The following is a 7,500-nucleotide window of genomic DNA, read 5'->3' as shown; positions in this document are numbered from 1 at the left end:
TTATTAAAACAATATAATCCCCAAAAGTATGCCCTAAGGCCTGCCCTGACCATCCATATCGTTTCAATACGGTGGCTTTTAATTGTGCCAAATCAACTTCGACCTTAGCTTTGAGCAGCTTCTGTTCCGCTCTTTGTAGGACTATTTTAACCAATTTGTGCACTTGAGAAAAAATGACCGAATATGAATCTAGATATGTGTCATCCCACCAAGCAGTAATTTGGAACTCCTCTGCTTCAGGTTCAGGTATATATATATCTCCAATCTGAACTGCATGTGTTGGAGCAAAACAAAATCCTGGAGAAGTCTGACAAGTTAAATCACCATACTTAAAATTGGTATGGTTACTCAACACACACCATTGATATTTCCCAACCTGCACTGCTTTTTTCCACCCCTCTAGTGGATGTACCTCTAATTCAGTGCTTATATTTCTATTAATTCCGGTGATTGCAGGACACCGGCAAACTACATGACTATTTGTTTCATAACAACATGCTTCATGCACCACACCACTCCAGTTGCCTCGTTGAACTTTCCATGTAGCCTTTTCCCAAACTATCACTGTCTCATTGTGTAGTACTCCTATCGGTCTAATCTTCAAACTGTCTTTATACTGGTTATTAGGATCCAGGTATGGTATTGAGAGATAGAACCCTATGTGACCAGGTGGTTCCTTGCCATTCTCCTTTGGCCACACTAAACTAGCTCCCAGGAGGTCAGTCTGATCAGGGTGGATCATTGCCAACCTCAACCTGAGTTCCTCCTGTGCATGTCTAGGTACCACTCTTAGCCTAATGTCCATTATTTCTTCCTTCATTGTTTTTAAAAGGTCACCCGCAAATATTCTACAATCTATTGCTTTGGTCAAATTGCGCAGGGCTCCCTCTGTTCCATCCATTAGCTCATATATAGCTGTACCCTGGAGCCTAATCCCTTGATTTACATACATCTGTCCATTCCCCAATCTTTCTATTCCTTCTCCCACAGCACTTGCTATCCAAGTTTGCCCTTTTGACATTTGATAAATATCCCAGCTGTTTGCAACAGAATTTCCTGCACCAAACCAGCCTGCTATTTCATCAAAAAGTCCCCTCTTCCTACGTTTCTCATTACCTTCATACATTCGTTCGGCTATTCGCTCTTTGTAATCTTTTATTGTACTACTTATTTCTCTTTGAAGCCAATTCTGGATATTGGTGTATTGCTTGCAATGCTGTTCAAATATAACAGTTAGATTTGTGAAATTATACATTACATACGATAATACTATATTCACATCATCCAAAACAGTTTTTCTTTCTGGTCCGAGAATGATACCTTCCCGAGGTAGGAGGTGCAAAAGGGACATACTTTCGTAGTGATTTTACCTCGATAGTACGGTTTACTGCCCTGTTTCAAGAAATTAGATCACCCCGCATGGAACAAGTGTAAATTACTGACGTACTCAATTCCTTACAGCAATCTATGCCTCCCAATTTCACCCACCCGTCCTGCTCTTTAGCTACACGGTGCAGTGTTGGTTTAACTCTGTAAGCTCATATTCACATCTTCTATTCGAAACTACAGTACTCTCAGAATAAACTCTATGTTCCAGCTGTGGATCCCCATCCTCTTGATCAGAACCACACTCATGTTGCTCGAACACATTTAGGTGTATCATTATTTTTAACCCGTATGTTAAATTACATCTTTCTAGAATCCAATATTCTAGACCATCTCAATCTTATGATGCACTTAAGACTGATTAAAACCTAAAACTATAACTTCAAAAATGATCACTATGCATTGAACAAGTACTAAAATAGTGCCTCATTTTAGACATATTCAACACTACAGCATATCATTCAAAGTTCACATGATTTCCACAATTAATGTCTAATATAGGTAACCATATTTTTCAGTAGAACAGCTGTTTTCAATTGGTATTTCCATTCAACATAGGATGTACCATTACCTTACAAGTACATATTAATATAGTATTATGTTCCTAACAACACTCCAAATAATCCATTGCAAGACACCAACCATTTTGCCTCCCTATCATGGATGGCAGATACAATGTCTTAACAATGTCACTCTTAAGTGTCATGAACAACACAAACTCCATACTCCCAGTGCCTCTAGAGGTCAATGGTACGACCTTTGCAGTTTTTGTTATTTTACTGAATGTGATTAGTAATAAATTACATGAGACCTTCCCATCTCTGCACTCCAGGATCGCTGACATATTACCTTTAGTATCTTTAAACAAAGACAAATCTTTTCACCAGTCATACATCTATACCCCAAGTTTATAATACGTAGTTTCATTATCAGGTATGTTAACTGAAATTAACAGTCCCCATTACATCCCCAAAAATGTCACTTTAACGTCATCATAAATATTTCTTCTTTTGATATGCAGACCGGAATGGTTCCCCATATGTAAGAATGTCTCTGTGGTTTCAGATACTTCCTCATGACCATCTCTCAGCAACTTACACTCTTGTTCCAGATATATGGTAGAGCTTAATTACTACATATCATGGACAAGCATTGTAAAGTTATGCAGGTTAATATGTACAGTTACTGTTTGCATATCCAAATTGTCCCACAAGTGTACTGGAACTTTCAGCACAAACTCTTCTGAAATGGTCCTCTCAGTTCCGATGAACAGCATTGTGCTTCCATTCCACATAAACGCCATCAGTATTATCTCGGAACCTGTGGAGAACAAGTGCAGTATTTATTCTTTTGATTAATATCTGATTTAATTTCAAAATTCAAAAGGGTTAATTCTTGAATAGTCTCTTTTTCATCTGCATTGATAATGTTATTGGAATTCTAAGAATCGCCAATGTCTGTTAATTCTATCTTGTATTTTTCTCAAAGCCTATGTCCACCCCATATCGTGAACATAATATAAAATATCAGTTCCAGCATGAACCTGTAGGAGAAGAGAAAAGCCTTAGACCTGTGTCTGTACTCTGAAAGTAACTACAAATCTCTATCTGCTTCATTGCTCACAATTACTACTCTAAACTAACTGCATCAGTGCCCTTAGGAATTTCCATTCTCCAGCAGGCTTGCTTATCAGTGAAACTAGTTTTCAAGCCAGTTTTCACTCCCTCATTTTTGTATTGCCAATTTCAAATTGGTTTCTCCCAGTTTGTCCATTATCTCATATGAACCTCCCCAATCAGCCTTCCAACCCCCCGCTTTTTTTTTTTAACTTTTTAAATTTGAATGGAGACCCTGTGTGAGGTTGGAATCAGTGCCTGTTTTAATGCCTCAATTCAGGTGTTCATAGAGGGTGACAGCTAGTTCGCTGTATCCTTCCATGAAGTCCTGACAGAATCCAAATATGCCCAAAAAGATCTAAGGGGCAGATTTTTAATCAGCTTTTTATTTCCTGGGTCAGGTGTGTGTCCTCCAGTTTCCACCTGTACTCCTAAGAAACAAACAGATGATTTCATTAATGCAGCTTTCTTTAGATTTAATTTGAGAGCAGCGTGCTCCTCCAGCAACAGATAATGCTTCTCCGCAGTTCCCGTTGCAACAGTATGTCGTCCACATACTGTATGATATTACCTAGTTGAGAACAGTCCTGTAAGATGTTAGTCATACATTGATCTCTCCCTTCTTGGCAAGACGTCCAGAGCACATATCACAATAACAGTTGAAAAGAAAGTTTACAAAGAAATGTATTCAAACGTTAATGTTTCTCAATAACGCATACAGAAATAAAAGTACTGCCTATTCTTGCTGCAATTAATAACAGCATCCTTTTTAGCAGATCAAAATAAATCAGGATCTATTATAGAAATAGTCCAGTGAGAAAGAAAATGTGTGTGCACATAAACCTGACCTTCATGAGCACCTGTTTATGATGCTTCCTTTTTAGAATGTGATCCACAAGCTTTACCAACCCAGAGCTCTTTGGGTGGCAGAGGACATGGAATCACTGTACTTCGCCAACCAGGGCGCAGGTTGCTTCATGCTTAAGCCAGCGAATATATTCTTTATTTGATTAATTTACACGGGCGTTTCCCCATGGTCAATCCTACCAAGTGCATTTGTATTACTGTGAGTGCATAATTACTTTTGCTACTGCGACTGTCTGTTCTGTATTAGACAGTGAGAAGTTGACTTTATTTTGCATCACAATATTGCCATTAGCTCAGCCTCCTGTGCTGAACTTCCACAAAAGAGTATTCATACCCTATATTCACAGACAAACACACAAACATTAACCAACAGACTGTCTATCATACCAGTATCACAATCCATCAATCCTGCAGTCCTATACTGCACCATCAATAATCTCATGTCACTCGCGATTTATTCATGTTTCAGTTATCACATTAATCTAATTATCATCACCTCTCCTGCAAGAAGCTCCGTAAAATACTAATTGTAACCACCATAAACAAAACACATCGTAAACATGTGTGCAAACATCCCATTTCACATCACTCGCGTAGCTCTGAGTGACACTGCTTTTGTCTCCTGCATCACTGCATTCTGATGCCTTAGCAGAAGTTGAAATCCCTGTAGATCACTCTGATATTGATTGTGAACTCTTTTTCCCCATTGAATTGTATTTTATGCTCTAACAATTCAACTTTTTTTTTCCTTCTACTCGTGTATGGTAGTGTGCTTTAGCAACATCAGAATAAACCCAGTTAATGCTGATAACATCAGTGCTTTATTAAACTACGTGTTTTCCATTCAAAGAGAATGCAATCTCCCTGTTTAATTCAACATGAACTAAACAATCATTAATAAACAGACCCCTTAAATAAAACATCGTTTTAACTCTGCACTTTTTTTTTTTAGCTACACCAATAATACAAACTCTACCACTCATGTGATCTTGGTTTCAAATATGTATTCATAGGTGATTCATAAAATTCACCCGTGTCTTAAACATAAAATTCACTCTCAAACAAACACTTAACATTCATTCATGAAAATATTTAATAAAATATTTCCAGGTCGATAATTTAATTTGTTTCAGATTTATTGATCTCCACAAACCTTTGTTCTCTTCCTAAAAGTCTTTTTATTTTTTTAGTCTGTCTAACAGTGATCTATTCTCATAGTCTTTTCTCTCTCTGCCCAAATATGGTCACGCAAGTTTTTTTCCTATTCCTCCCTGAATCTGTGACCAGGGAGACACAGACCCTGCGTACCAAAACAATACCACCACTTTCTTTTCAAGTAAATCCTCTATCAGAAAGACAAAATGTTCCTCTTGTTTACCAATATAATCCTGAACAAACTCTTAATTGTTGCTTTGTATATTTGTGTTATTGTTTTAGTTCAAAGGTTGGCCATTCCTTTGCATTCAAACACTAACACAATACAAATAACTCATCAGTTAACATGGGTCTCTTTCCCTTATCAAACTCTCTTATGATCGAGGCAAGACAATAAGTATTCATCCTGGTTCTTAGTACATAGTTTTTCTAAGATGTTACTTTATCTCCACGCTTAAGCAAAATCAGAATTACTCAAACAATCATTAATAAACAACTTCTTAATTACATTTTAATGTGACCTTTTAATTTTATTTTTACAACATGTATTCCTCAAAGTTGATATAGAATCTTTACCATTACAGTTTTTTTTTGTTTTTTGTTTTTTGTGGGCTACCAGTCTTGAATTTCCTTTGTCTTTTTCTTCTTACGAGACACACACTCCTGACCTGTCACATGAACAAGTACATTACTGTTCTGTACATAGCTTCCCTTTTTGCCATGTTTTAACACATAGTCTATGTTCCATATTCTCCAGTCATCCATTTGATGACATTGAGGGTCATCTTCTAACATATTTGGAGTTGATCAGACTCCCAACAAAACACAAAACTAACAAAAAAACAACAACACTTTTTAGTTTTGTCTTGTTTTTACCAATATTCCGTGTTTAAAGCTATGCTTAACGAAGCATAAACTTTTATTTTGGTTTACTGCACATTTAATTTACACTTTTGTATGTGCTATTTGGGCTTAACTGGAACTTATTGTCTGATTGTTCCTTATCTGTACCACCTAATGTGGACAGTTAAATAAGAGGCTTATCCTATTGCCCCCTTATCGTGACTTATAAACCAAACAGTAAAAACAAAGACAAAACAGGTGTAACAAATCCTCTCAAAAACAAACATAAAACATAAATCCGAGTATGCCCGTACCTGTTGAGCTATACAAGTCCGTGTAACTAGTCCAATAGACTCTACTGGCACGTCATAACACTACACGATTTACTCCGACTTTTTTAGGAATCCAGAGGTCCTCTTTCATACCTAAAGTCCTAATAGTCAATACACTTTTAGTTCAGCGGTCAATCTCTCTTGACTTAACTAATTGTGTCCTCAATGTACATGAATTATCAAGAAGTCCTCTTTCATATTCTACCCTTGATTCTCACTACATTCTAAACACTGCATATAAAACAATAAACCAGTAACTACTCACCCATGTACGTGGTTATATGTTCGAGCTGAAGTCCAGATTCAAAGATTCTCCACACCGTCTGGTTAGAAGTTAGAAGCAGTCTCTGTCCATTCGCTTTGTCCTGGTCCTGTGCACGGGATTCAGGCTGGGCAAATGGGTTTCTCTGCAGTCAGGTATCAAACCCCCCTGGTATTTAGAAAAAAAAGTATCAGGAAACAGTCCGCAGATGGCTCGACAAATGATGTAACTTAAAAAAGAGGATGGTGAGTAAGTAGATTCAAGAAAATGCACAGAGTCCTTTTCTTCACTCAGTTGTTAGGTTTATTGAAATATGCAGGGAGTCTGGTCCCAGGTACAGGACAAACAGAATACTCGTTCTTACAATCGTTGCATGACATTAAATACCCTTCTGCATAGGTGTCTCTCTCCTCCTCTTTCTCTGACACTTAACCAATAGAAAAGGTACAACTCATTATCCTGTTACCATATATTTCATTTAGTGTGAGTGTGTGTGTGTGTGTGTGTGTGTGTGTGTGTGTGTGTGTGTGATCTAGTGTGAAGATCTCTGAACTCAGTGCATTCTTCAGACCCTGGTGCCACAAAGGTCCATACATCTGGTTTTTGTCATCTTCCTTGTTCCTATCTCTCCGATTTGCCTAAGACCCTTTGATCCCAGTGGCACTATCTCTTTGGATCTCTCTGAAGTCTTAGAGCCTGGTCTCTTCTGGTCCCCTTGAAGACTAGCTTTATGACCCCCTCATAAACCAGCTGTATTTTCTAAGCAAAAACCTGTTTAACTAGTTTTATACCCCAGTGGACTCCCCGAAGGGCAAGCTTCTTTCATGTCAGGGCTGGAGGTCAAAGGACTTGTTTGTACAGCCGTGTGCTGCTGGCCAGCCATTTGCTTTGACACAAAAGAATCTTAACTTCTCTACCATATTGCAGCTTTCATCTATCACAGCAGTGCTTGCATTTTTGGAACTAACAGTTTTTTCTATCCAATGTTAAATCACTTTTCAGAAAAATAACATGAATACAGCCGTCATTCCTCATGCGT

The sequence above is a fragment of the Acipenser ruthenus genome, unplaced genomic scaffold (genome assembly GCF_902713425.1).
Source record: "Acipenser ruthenus unplaced genomic scaffold, fAciRut3.2 maternal haplotype, whole genome shotgun sequence".
In the NCBI taxonomy this organism is placed as follows: Eukaryota; Metazoa; Chordata; class Actinopteri; order Acipenseriformes; family Acipenseridae; genus Acipenser; species Acipenser ruthenus.
The sequence above is the reverse complement of the archived record's forward strand: the minus strand, read 5'-3'. Positions refer to the sequence as shown.